At 37.9% G+C, this 13442-nt stretch overlaps 1 protein-coding gene across 4 annotated transcripts in view; it reads right to left on the bottom strand.

The window, feature by feature from the left end:
• Window positions 1–13442, bottom strand: part of usp54a (ubiquitin specific peptidase 54a) — a 64865-nt gene that overhangs the window by 51405 nt on the left and 18 nt on the right. For 3 of the 4 annotated variants that reach the window (XM_053621769.1, XM_053621771.1, XM_053621772.1), the window contains exon 1: window positions 2923–3091. The gene's annotated coding sequence lies outside the window, so the exon portion shown is untranslated. Of the gene's footprint in view, window positions 1–2922; window positions 3092–9290 lie in introns of those variants that run through there. The other variant, XM_053621770.1, reaches the window with a different exon arrangement.

Here is a 13442-nt window from a genome sequence, read left to right as displayed (position 1 = left end):
ATAAAGACATAATAGATAACGTCAGTAATAAAGAACAGTACCAGACTTATAACGCACAGAAGAGTCAATGCAAGTAAATGGGTATTTTGGGAGAAGGATATGGTGAGCAAGTGCATTCTGGGTGTTCAGAACAGATATGTCTTTTTAACGCTGGACTTTTAAATTGTTTATTATAGTGGGGGTAACTCGTGATTTGATTTGGGTGGGGTTTTTTTTCCAAAATGACCATCAAGCAGTATTATTCACTCATTCTTATGTAATTTTATTTGCATTCATTTATTTGCACCCAACTGCAATTATTTGTGGTGCAAATCAACTGACCACAAACACACTGTGTTTCTGCATCAAAAGCAGTTACTTTGACAGTTTTCAAGTTAGTTATATTAGAATGCAGAGACATTCAGTTCATGGGGGGAAAAAAAAAAGACAAATTTCATGTCAACGCTGAAGGATATCTGGGTTTGCTTTTACTGAGCTGTCCTTGAATTTTTTATGAATTTGGAAGTCCTGTATATGGTCTTACCTTAACACTAAAATTATATTACATATACTTGTAAAGTATCACTCCACAACAGAAAAGCGTTTACTCTGTCATCAGGAGATTGTGACGTCAAATCCCAATGATGCTACATCCATCCATGGCCAGGAACCAAGAGAATTTGGAAGCTGTTGTATTATGGGAGAACTAACCAGTGGGTGGGAAATGGCAAAAATGACCAAACTGGGAGAAAATGGTGTTCTTTAAAAGACACTAGCATTCATAGTTTGACCGAGTGAACACTGAATACTAGCGCCTATGCCTTCATGCAAGTTCCCTAACTAAACATCTAAAAATAAAATGTCCGCAAACATCCGTTGAATGGGAGCTTTAGAACAAAAAAAATGTATATCGGAGTTTCCAGTTTGTTACTGTGACCAATTACATGGTCAGCAGTAGGCAATTCTCAATTCCTCAAAATACAATCTACTATAGTAGCCTCCAATTGGACCACACACGCACTGCTTTAACTTACATGCCTAACTGTTGGTTAAATCACGTAATTTTTTGTTACACTAAGGGGAATATTAGAAAAATGGCTAGCTAACTAGACAGCAACGTAAATACTTCAGAAGCAAAACACCAAGCTGTAAACAGGACCAAACAAATTGGGGGAGGGTTTTACTTTCATGCAGGCGTGGGTGAACTGTCAGATATAAGGCTTGCCATACAAACAAACCAACCACACTCATTATGTGGCAGTGGTGGCTCAACGGGTAAAGTGTACCTACTATGGTTTTTCAAATATTACCTTTCATATATTGTGTTACAGAGCTGTTTGTGAATGTAAAAACATCTGCAAAGTTTCAAAAATCAAAGTGCACGACAAACGGAGTTATTGACTCCCAAAGAAGGAAACGATTCTGAACAGCTGTAACGATTCGTTAGTAATTCCAGACTTACTTCCTGTACTAACCTATGTAGGTCTGTAACAAAAAGCCCCGCTTCTGGTCTTCATCGGCTGCTCGCAAACAGACAGAGCAGAAACTGGATATGGTCGTGTGTGTCAAAAAATACTGGGACATCTGACCAATCAGAGCAGAGTATGCTCTCTGAAAGAAGGAGTTTAGAATGAATCCTTTAGAACGGATCATTGAACGAGTCGTTTTTGACACTGGGAGGTAAAAAAAAAAGGTAATACTGCAGTTTAATTTATGAGCACATTAAAGTGTTTTTTTTTTACCTTGGATGCATATAAATCTATGGTATGAGACCTTTAAAACACAATTAGACACGTTTCAAAACCATAGTAGGTGCGTTTTCAGGCTCCGAGTTAGGTGGTCGGGGGTTCAAGCCCCAGCATCGCCAAGCTGCCACTGTTGAGCCCTTGAGCAAGGCCCTTAACCCTCCCTGCCCCAAGGGTGGCATATCATGGCTGACCCTGTGCTCTGACCTCAACTTCCTAACAAGCTGGGATATGCTTCTTCTTCTTCTTTTTCATTAACATTAAGGTAAATGTGTGGTACTGGGTGATGCGTTCACATTTCATTCATTCATCCTTAGTAACTGCCTGGTCAAAGCTGTGGAGGATTAAAGAAATACAGTTCCTGTTCAGGTCACGCCCACTTTGTTTTTAAATCCGAACACAAACACGGATATCTGGAACACTAAATGGTAGATAATGGTAGTCTAATCTCATTTTCATCGCATTACTTTATTTTTTATTTCGTTTTGAATAAACGCGTCTATAGTGAAGCATTCACGTGCTCGAATGTAGACAGAAATCTTGCAATGTTTTCAATGCAACACAACCGGAAAGCTTTTCCTCCGCCGGTGAACACCATGATAGCGTTGCTGATATGCCATTTAACCGTCTTGTTCTTCAAGTAGTAAATCAGCAGGTTTCATATAACAGCGTGGTGTGACTTTTTCTACCGTCAACATGTGAACGCAGCATATGGGCGCGTGCGTGCAGCAGTGCAGGTGCTTTAAATGCAGTGGATGAATACAAAATGATACACTCAAGTCATTCATGAAATAAGTTTAAACATATATATATATTAAAAGATATATAACTATTTTTTAATAATAAGAATAAAATCGATACTGTGAAACGCTCTGCAGTGTTCTCGGTAATGTCGGATACACAGACACCGACATGGACAAAGAGGGAAGTCGAGGCGACTACGTGCAATTTCTACACAACAAATATCTTCAAACTAGCGTGAATTATTCTCTCTTACAGATCTCAAACACTCAGTGTGACGCCGAGTCTTTCAGAAAAGTTCCTAGTTTGTTAGTTCGCTACAAACTTTCCGTGTGTGTGTGTGAGAGAGAGAGAGAGTTTAGTCTCCTTGGATAGAGCTTTAATAATGCGCCTCGTCTATTAATAAAATCCCTTTAAAATAAGAAATACTTTAACGAGTATAAATTCATCTACTCACCTTCTTTATTACTCTGTTAGGAAACTGATGTGTGAAAGTACTGAACACACACAGAGACTCGTTCCCTCAGTAGTTCCCGTTAGTTTCTGTCCCTCAGCGTTTCTACAAGCTGAACACATTTCAGCACTGCTACGCTAAAACACACACACACACACACACACACACACACACACACACACTCACTCTCTTATCTTACTCTCCTTGTGAAGACCTTCGACTGACTTTAGAGCCTCTAACTGATGCTATGCTAAACTCTACTCTTAACCTTAACCTCAATACCCAAACTTTTTGGTTCTTTTTAAATAAAAGCTGTAGTTTTTGTTTTTTAGAAAAAGTAAGAAAAAAAAAGAAAAGAAAAAAAAGCAGCAGCGCTCTCTCATGGGGACCAGACAAATGTCCCCACAAGGTCAAAACTGTTTGATATTACCATCATTGTGAGGATATTTGGTCCCCAGGAAGATATAAATCAACGCAAACACCACACACACACACACACACAAGATGGGGGGAGGACAGGCGCCACTCACTACCTGTGGTTCACACCACAGACCACATTCACTGGAAACTGGGTCATGCTATCAGTACTTCTATCATCCAGCTAAATAAAAAAATAAATCAGGAAAATGGTGTTAGAAACCCTACTGTGAGGAGGAACAAAGTGACGCAGAGCAACTCCAGTACTAAATGTACTAAAAAATTTAACAAAACTTCAATGTGATACTTGATCATGTCTTGAGTCTAACCAATTTAACATTAATTTCTCTGGAAAAAAACAACAATAGAAACCATCACAGAAATCCTAAGAGTTTCTACTACAAATACCATTACAAACCATCAGCTTACCATAAAAACCATTACTGGTCCATAATGGTATCCAGTAGACATAACATGCCACCAATAGAAGGCAACAAATTACCAGTAGAGACCCACAGGGACCATTAGGATGTATTAAAAACCAATACAGTTCCCATTATAACAATTACGAACTCCATGAGTGTTTCTATTGGTTTGTGTTTTTCAGCAGAGTTACCAATCTATCTCCCAAAAATACATTAGACATTAAAGTCACACCTGTGACATCATGAACCAGGGGTATGGCTTATTTTAGTGATGCACCGAAATGAAAATTCTGGGCCGAAACCGAAAATTCAGGATGCACTTGGCCAAAAACTGAAACCGAAAATGAATTTTTTAGAAACCCATTTTAAAATTTTTGGTATAATTGAATTAAAAAGTCTAATTAATACATTTCATGAATTGAATTAATCTGAATTGAAAAGCTACAAACCAAAAACAATGATCACACTTTTACTGAAATGAACACGCCAAAACAAAAACAATATAAAATATATTTTTCTCCATTCAGTTCTGTAACAATTTTAACAGATTTTTTTGATCCAGTTATCCAAATAATGTAAAGTTCTAGAAAACTATTATGATATGCAAAACAGCAGTCAAGTAATGAAGTAGGCCTCTATTCTGTTCATGTAAACGTATTTCCACATTACTTAAAGATTATTGTGCAAAACAGCAGCAACAGAACTAAATCCAACCTCAAACTGTAAACAACAGATATAGCCTCAAGTTTTGCAGGGCTACACAAATTTTAATGTAATTGCTATACACATAGCAAATTGGATTGCTTTCTACTTAAGCAAAAGTGGCAGGTTTCCCTTCAAGAAGAAAAACTGCTCAGCTTTCTGGCACGAGAGACGCTTCCTCTTCTCATCAAGAACATGAGGTACTGCACTGAACAGTCTCGCACTCTCTGTGCTGGTGCTCGGGGCAGATGAAGCGTAGCTGCAAGCAATGGAAAGTGTAGCTGCACTTGTTGCAGCACTGCTGTGGATAGGGGTGCTTTCGTAGAATATCATCAAACATGTCAGAAAGTGAGGGAGTTTGCGCCTCATCACTTGTACGCACCCGTTTCTCTGGCACACTTTCCTATTTGCTGCGCGTCGATCCTTCAGCAGATGTATTCATCACCTCCAACTCTGCCTGTATTACTTCCCGTGCATGCTGCTTTTTCTCCAATGTCAAAGTAATGTTCTTTAAATCATGGCTCTAGTAATGGTGCAGTGCGATGATAACTGTCGGCTAGATCGAGAGTGAAATCTGAGCGCCAAGCACCGAGGGGTGGGACAGCATATATTTTCGGCCTTTTTTCTCTTATGGCCAAAAACCAAAAATTTCCAGCGGCCGAAATTTCGTTGCATCCCTTATTTGATTGACAAGATGTCAAAACACATATTTGTGTTCGTTTATCCAACAATGGCGAATGAGACAGCAGCAGAAATAATGCTTTATACGTATATTGTTTTAAGGTGTTGTGTAGTGCTAGGTGGTACAGCCATTGTAAATGAGAACCTGGAATACATTTGTCAGCTGGTAAAACCCACACATTTAATACACAACTTGTTGCAAAGTTGCTACACATACAGCCATGGGGTTGTGTCGAGTCGATCAGTCTTAGTAGGTTTTACTTTGTTTTCCTGAATGCACCATGTGGCACACATAAGGTATACAGGGATTGAATATCACATAAAACAAAAAGTCATTGTCACTCCTGTTTTGGAGCAGGATGACAGGAATATGTGTCACTGGAGGTGCTCTTCAACAAGCAGCACTGATCCTGTTCAGATAAAACTGAGTGTGAGAGGAACATCTGGCTTAGGTCATAGCTAGGACATACATATGTACTCTTGTTTCAAACCTTCATCTGGTTCCATTTTTTCCACCCCATCAAGTACAATTGGCTTGTCCTTAAGTTTCTAATTATAAAAGCGACAAGGGGAGAATATATAGATTTTTCATGTGGCAACTCTAAAAATCAATACATAGTCATTCACATGCATTTGGGCGTTCTTGATTTGACGTGATTTGGTTTGACAAGCTGACCAAGCGCCAAGAAAAGAACGAGCCAAACAATGTATTATTTAGAGTTTTGCCCCTAAAGTTAGCTTTGAAATAATGAAAACCAGCTTCTGTTATTTATTATGAGATGCAACCAGTACAGTGATCCATATATCTATATACTGGCTTGAGATTAATAGAATACATGAGTAATGTAATAGATCAAAGAAGTTAATATTTCTCTCCTCCAGCAGGCATAAGGAAAGCCCATAAAGCCCAGAGCTTTAAGACAGATTCTAATCACCAAATGTCTTCTGCAAGAGCAGCAATTTTCAGAGACCCAAACTGCTTATTGGCCCCTTATGATGACCGAGTGAAAATTATACTTTGAGCCACAACCTCACTCTCCACCCAGAGATAATTAACCAGCTGTACCCGTGTGTTATAGTTTAACTCACAGAGTTGCCAAACTGGCAGCTCCAGTCTAGACCACATGTCTGAAAACTAACACATGCATGGTTAAGAAAATATAATCATCGCTTCTATGTCAATGTTCATGTTACAGGCCTGAATCACTTTAGCTGGAAAAAGAAACTTGGGTCTTGATTCATCACCACCATTAAGGCATCCCAGTGCTACAAAGGAATGAATGGTTTAACGGATTTGGTTTATTTCAGTGATCTACAACCATAAGTTCCATGTTTAAAAAACGCACTTTACAAAAGGTACACCCTAACTATGAGGGAAGGATGGTATAGAAGCAAAAAAAAAAAAAAAAAGAAGCACATTCAGTGGTTCCCATATAAAAGCTATTACCAACAGTAGATGAAACACTTATATTGCAATAATGCAATAAAACACAATAATGGATGAAAGACTACAAAGACAATGTTCGACTCCGAACTGCTGCAGGCCAACAATGTTGGCTTTCAGTGAACTCATGGAGGAAGGAAGGGAGGGAAGACAAGCTCATGTGGAACTTTGAATTGGAAGGTGTTGAAGGTTTTTGTTTCATGAAACAAAGTGATACAGTAACTTTAATAAACTATCAACAAAGTCATTCAACCACACCAGAGCCTGAAGCATCAAAACGCATGTGAAGTCCATTTCCAGACTATGTCAAAAGAGATATCTGAATATCTGGATCTCACTAAGCTCTCAAACCTCAAAAACAAGAAGCTGGAGCCAGTCCTGGATTTATGCACAATTTTCTTCCCTATGGAACTCCAAACAGCACCTACTGCAGAATGTACAAACAGATTCCTTTCTTGGAAGTACAGATATTCAAACCACAGCTGTGAATTTTAAGCACTTCGACTCCAGGCGACTTGTCCTGCATGTTGAACCTGAGCCCGTTTTCACCCAAAGTCTGAAAACCATGTCCGCCCAAGTCCAAACAGCTCCATTCGTACAGGCAGAATGCCATGAACATCACAGACATCATGAAAACAACACACACTGCATGGGGTGGGGGAAGCCTGCCTCCTGATACACAACACAGAGTAGGAAGAAACAAACTGAAAAACTGAAATCAAGCCAGACGTAAACAATTAAAACAACAATAATAATAATCACAATTTCTTTCAATAGTGTTACTGAGAATGGAGGCAGGGGGAACAGAACATTTTCCCACAATAAAGCTATTCAACCAAAAAAAAGGCTGATGCTGGAAGACAAAAGGCCTTCCTGATAACAATGCATTCCCTCTCCGTTCAAACACCAACTCTCTCTCGTCACCCTGAAAAGGCCAGGCTGAGCTGTCTACTAAAGCCACATATCTGCGCTGATGAATGCGCTTAGCACTCTCTTTTGAGGGCTTCAGAACCATATACAGTGTGTTTGCTTCTTGTATGTACTGTATTGTGTGTATAGGCGAGTATGGTGGGCTGTAAGGGCTGTAACACATTAACAAACCAAAAAACCCAACAGCAAATCAGAAAATGCAACAACAAAACCAGAAACACAACGGCGAAATTGTAAACATGATAGCAACACCCAAAACACCGCAGCATTAACTCTAAGCAGAAAGTGTAGGTGCTATTGAACATCACATGCTTGTTGCTGACTGGCGAGCTGGAGAATACTTATATTAGTAGGAAATATAGACAAAATAAATCTACTGCTTTTTTTATTCATACGTATAATTATCAAGTGCGTTCATACGATGATATTTTAAACATGCTGTCAACTTTGCACTGTATTTATGAATAGGCTGAAAATCCAACTAAAGGAAGCTGGGTTATTCGTAAAAAGTTAACTTTGCATTAAAATGTTGTCACAAGACTAACTATACAAAAGACTGGAAAAGTGCAATTCTTTTTTGCTTGTGATAGATATGATGTCCCCTTACTGTTCTGCTCTTGTTTCTCTTCAGTTTTGTTGTTGTGTTTCCTGATTTGTTGTTGCATGTTCGCTTTGTTAATGTGTTTTTTTTTTTTTACTTACGGACCACTATAGCTTGAGGGAGGGTGAAAGTTTAAACGCTGCCTAAACGGAAATCATACTTAATTTTAATCATATTCAAAAAAATCCCCAGGTCTCCCCCATACATGGTCCAATTCACTGCAACCAAATACAAGCAGAAGAGGAAAGCAGCACTTCCAAATATTGTCATATTCTAATCACAATATAACTTAGGGGTTTTAAAGTGCAAAGAACAAATAGACATTTGTGCCACTTGGATGATAATGATCGTGACTAAGTGATCACAACATGCACATCCTGGTTCTTTGCATGAGACTGTGTGTGTGTGTTCTGTTCTTTACGAGAGTTACTTCCTACATGACATCATCGCCTCTGAATGACACCTCCCCCTGAGCGTCAACCTTTACTCACACTCATGTCATTAAACCTAAACACACACACACTCACACCCGCTTTTAATCCTGTACAACTCCATGACAACAGAGAAGCAATAGGCGACCTCAGTGCGCACACCTATATGCTGAAAGCTATACATCCTACGCAGACAGGCCTTCTTGTTACAAAACACAGCAGGGAACAGATATTTTTGTTCCTGTTCCTAAAACGGACTAGGCCTAAGAGTTTGCAAAAGTAAGAGTAAGCATGGTTTATGTGGAGATTTATCCCTGAGTCATCTTCATTTTTATTTGGCTCAAGGGAAGCATTATTCCGAACAAGTTACGCTACAGTAAATGATGAAAAGGGCCTACAGAAGAGAGTCGAGGACACACTACATCCACATAAAAGCAGCAATGACATCAAGTGCTTAGTAATATAATTTACAATGAAGCCAATTCATGTAAAAGTCTGCCATATATCTTACCCTGTTAAAGCATATTAAGCTATATAAACTGCACATTGAAGCATTTTCAACTGAGTAATATAAAGTACAAAGCGCACTTTTAGCTGAGGTAGTATTGGTAAGGTTATATTTCAGGAAGGTGAAAACACTCATTAGCTATAGATATAGATCCTGTATTTCAAATTCCAAATATAAATAAAATATTCAGTCCGAAAGAAATGACACAACTAGGTAAAGTTTCTATACTCACAGCAGGTTGGCAGGTGATCTGTGCGGAACAGCTGTCATGTGTGTGTGTTGCTAGCCAGCAGCCTGAATGCAAGTTTTTCCAGGTGATCCAGAAACAGTGACATCATCCCTATCGACACACACACACCTGTTTCCTCAGGAAGCTCCTCCCACCTTAACAACGTTAAAGAGACAGGCCCACGTGGCGAGTCGTTCCCTATTGGCCTGATGCAAATTCTGACACACCACAATAAACACAGTTTGTGACGCTATCACGCTGGCTGTACATGAATATATTTACAAAAGCATAAAGAACACTCATATACCAGCGTCTCCCATTTAACAACACTGGTTATAAATGACTTAAAACAATGTACATGTTCAAAGGGAATGGCAGCAGTCCAACTGACTGATGCATGATGTAATCTTATGAACGATTAAGTTTCAAGAAAGGCCAAAGCTCTCAAGATTAGTAATACCTTATTATTTACTTTACTAAGAGTGGCAGAGTACGTGATATGAAAGACAGGAAGTGATTTCAGCTGCAGACTAACATAAAGCTCACTATGAATACCTCTTCAGAAAAAAACTGCTAGATAAAGCATATAATTCATTAAAAAGTTAAAGCATGCAAATATATTTATATAAGGCTTAGACAACTGTTCAAACAATCTCACCTAGACATCCAAGGTTTGTTTTATAAAACAAACACACACTAAGATGCTCATGTGATTAATGACCTCCTGAAGGTCCCTAGTTAAAAAAACAAAAACAAAAAAAAGCAGGCCTAAGTAAAATAGTGTACAGTCAAGTATAAAAGTTTGCATACCCTCAGGACAAAACTCAGAAAACAATTGTAGACCAACAATACATCAGGTGTGTTGGGTATTACAGATGGATCATTATCACAAGGAACAAAAACTGTCCGTTTGTGTATGTTGTGATATTAATAGTGAAAAAACACCATTAGATAAAGTAATATCTGCTTTTCAGTACAAATGCGATTCAGTCTAAACCCTCAAACTAGTACTTCAATTATAATATTCACAATCTGGAAAAAAAACAAACACACACACACACACATTTAAAAACCTATTTCTGAAGTTACCACATAATCCAACAGCATGAGGTCACATCATGACATTATAAAAGCTAAGCCTCTTTTCAGCCTGCAGAATTTTAATTAGATACGGTTAAAACATAGTACTCACACGCTAATTAGGCTTTGTGTCTGTCATGTGTCATCAAGCATCATTGGTAGCATCACTAAACAGAATAAGAATTTTAATCTCTCTCTCATCTATGCTCAAAGTAAATAAATGGTAAATGGGCATAACAGAAAGGGATGCATGTGCTGCAAGTTCTCAGAGTGCCCTTTTCCCGTTAAACTGGACTATTCCGACGTTATTTTAACTAATTATTCTGTATTTCTGATTTGAGATTTGTCTCTCTCCTTGAAAAAGTATAAATGTACAGTCCTGAGTTTCCTATGTAAGGAATGAAACATAATGACGCATGCTGTTATAGGTAAATAATGTGCCGTGATGCACCCCAACACAAAGCAGATGCCTTTATCACAGCGAAGTTATTTTACAATAACAGCATGTTTCATTTCACTTATACCACAATAATTTGCCAAAAATTAAAACATTTTTAATCATAAATTTGACACGACAACCATTTATAGTTTTGCATTTAATGTTGTGGAATGTCCATGAAACAAGTTCCTGTTATCACTGCTCTCTCTCTTCTGGCTCTTGAAGATAATAAGACAAATAAAGCAGCTTGTCATGTTATGGACAAGAGTTACTTGTTGCTATTGCAGTTGCTTGTTCCTAAGCAAACAAGAAAAAAGAAAAAAAAATTGAACAAAGCGGTTCATCATGAACTTATGGATTCAACACCAACCACCATCTAAATAATTACTAAACAGCTGATCCATTATGTGACTGCAGAGTAAGAACAGTGACACCAAACAGAGGCCTAAGGGGGTGAGGGTGCATATGGAGAGTAGCTCAACTGTAACTCCCACCATATGCCATCAGCTTCCTCAGGTGACTATTAGGGCAAAGGCATGACCACTGACCCAAGTGGCAGATGCATCCATTATATCTGATTTAAATAAATGTAAATCTAACTGTAAGTGCAAAGATTCCCATCCTGGGAGATTTGGAATAAATATAATATGCGCCAAGTTGGAGCCTGTCTTCAAAATTTGACTTGTTTTGCGAGGCTTGTTAGTGCGTTGAATTGGTGTAGTTAAAGCCATATACATGTATACACCATATACTCACTTTTTATGGAGGCTGTTAGTATACATTGAGACTTCTAACATTGTGGTTACCTACATACTGAATTTATTTAGTGTTAATTCATAATTTACCGGGCAGCAAGACTTTAAAAAAAATGTTTGCCATGAATGAAAACTCAAGTGAATGTTGATACAGACAACGCTACAAATTATATTAATAACTGTAAATTATAATAAAACTATTTTTTTTTTTTTTACATGTCTACCAGAATATTACCATGTACAGTTGACTAGCTAGAGGAAATTACCAAGCTAGCAATAGCCAGCTTCTGTATCTGCCAATGTCAGGAATGTGAAACTGAGCAGGATTTGATGAGTTAAAGGTAGGGAGCAGTGAGTAGGTAAGGGGACTAGTCTGTATACCCACTTTAGACTGTACTACAACACAGATCGCCAAATTTTCACACACACACACAAAATATTTAGTGTTAGTGTCAAATCAATAGATAAAAAGTTTAGCTAAATTCAAACCTGCATTGCATTAGAGAGTCGAAATGGACATGCATGGTCCGTGTGAATTAAAAACGCCTCAAGATACACCAAAGCGTATGATGAAGGTCATAGCAAAACTGAATCAGGACACTGAATCCTGCAGAAATGATTTACAGACATAATGGCAGGTTTTCAGGAACTGTAGCCAAAAAAAAAACAACAACAACTGCAGAGTCACTGAAGGCTAAATCACATCCTCCACAGACTACTATCAGAATCAGACAATAAAGAATGCAAACAACTTCAAACTATGGAAGGAGGTGAGCTATGCTTGCTTGCATCTTCACATTCACATATTAGATTACTAAACTGTTATAGAGAAACATGGTCCAGGCCATGGTCTTCTTAGTTTGAGTGAAATTACAATCTTCAGGTTGTGCATCAGTTAGACATGTTAAATATCATTTGATCTCATGACTTATTGGAGGCACTTAATTATGAAGGCATGCCACTACAGTATATACACACACTTCACATCATATACAGTGCCCTCTAGAATGATTGGCACTATTCATTTGCAAAAATGAACAATTCACATTTGTTCTAACCAAAAATCACTATTTTTCAAAATAATAGTATTTTCTCTCAAAAAATATGTGGCAAATGTATTGACACCCCTAATGAATATTTTAAATAAATGCAACAAACTGTGATTCTTGAAAAGCCTATAATATTTTTCATCTGCTCTCAGGTCTCAGGAAGTTTGCCGTTGCCTTTAACAATGTCCGGTTTCTCTGGGGCACAAAAAGAGACAGACGCTTATTGTTCTACACAAATCAGACAATGGATTATAGATTCTTATCATTTTGAAACCAGCATTTTGTAAACTACGCTACATGTTTAAATAAAACTATATAATGTTCCTGTCTTTCTGATCTCAAACCATCATTTGCATGTCATTCTTTTTATATATTAATTCTTGCTCATTTTTATGAAGGGTGCCAAGAATTATGGAGGGAATCTCTTCCTACATGTATCTTCCTAGAAGGGCATATCCTTAGTTTATTAAAATAATAACCAGAAGCAAAGCATTTGTATGAAAAAAGATAAAGTCGAACAGAGAGGGACAGATGGAGATATGGTTTGGTGATCAGTTGTAGAAAATTTTTCATTTTCCCACATGATAGTTTGCAAAATCAATGTTAAAAACAAACATTTTGGGACCGTCCTAATTTGAAGTTTTTTGTCGTTTGTGGGTAGAACAACAAACTCTGCATATTTTATTACCAGTGAGTATCACAGTCAGTAAAACATGGCTGAGCTGCAGCATTTATTCACTCGCGCTGAATGAACATGAAGGGAAAATCAAAGCGGCTGTTAGGTTATGTAATTATCTAACTTGGAACACACACACACACACACACACACACA

The sequence above is a fragment of the Ictalurus furcatus genome, chromosome 3 (assembly GCF_023375685.1).
Source record: "Ictalurus furcatus strain D&B chromosome 3, Billie_1.0, whole genome shotgun sequence".
Lineage (NCBI taxonomy): Eukaryota > Metazoa > Chordata > Actinopteri > Siluriformes > Ictaluridae > Ictalurus > Ictalurus furcatus.
The sequence above is the reverse complement of the archived record's forward strand: the minus strand, read 5'-3'. Positions and strand labels throughout refer to the sequence as shown.